This window comes from Eimeria mitis, genomic scaffold (genome assembly GCF_000499745.2).
Source record: "Eimeria mitis Houghton genomic scaffold, Emh_scaff860, whole genome shotgun sequence".
Lineage (NCBI taxonomy): Eukaryota > Apicomplexa > Conoidasida > Eucoccidiorida > Eimeriidae > Eimeria > Eimeria mitis.
In genome coordinates this window covers 8,336-8,543 of record NW_013576334.1, presented here as the reverse complement: position 1 = coordinate 8,543, position 208 = coordinate 8,336, and the positions used below count along the sequence as shown (strand labels likewise).

Here is a 208-nt window from a genome sequence, read left to right as displayed (position 1 = left end):
CAGCAGCAGCAGCAGCAGCAGCAGCAGCAGAAGCAGCAAGGAAGAGCACTGAAAGCAAAACTGCTGCAGCTCCTTGCAGCGGGAACTGCTGCAGCCCGGCAGGAGGCCATCGCGCTGGCAGCAGCGGAGCAGCAAACATGGGAGGCAATCGTTTCTGCTCCTGCTGCTGCTGCTCCTGCTGCTGCTGCTGCTGCTGCTGCTGCTGCTG

The 208-nt window shown here is 62.5% G+C and overlaps 1 protein-coding gene across 1 annotated transcript in view; it reads left to right on the top strand.

Annotated features, from left to right (window-relative positions):
- EMH_0023920 (uncharacterized protein) overlaps positions 1–208 on the top strand; it is a gene marked incomplete at both ends in the record, with an annotated part of 6,985 nt that overhangs the window by 3,120 nt on the left and 3,657 nt on the right.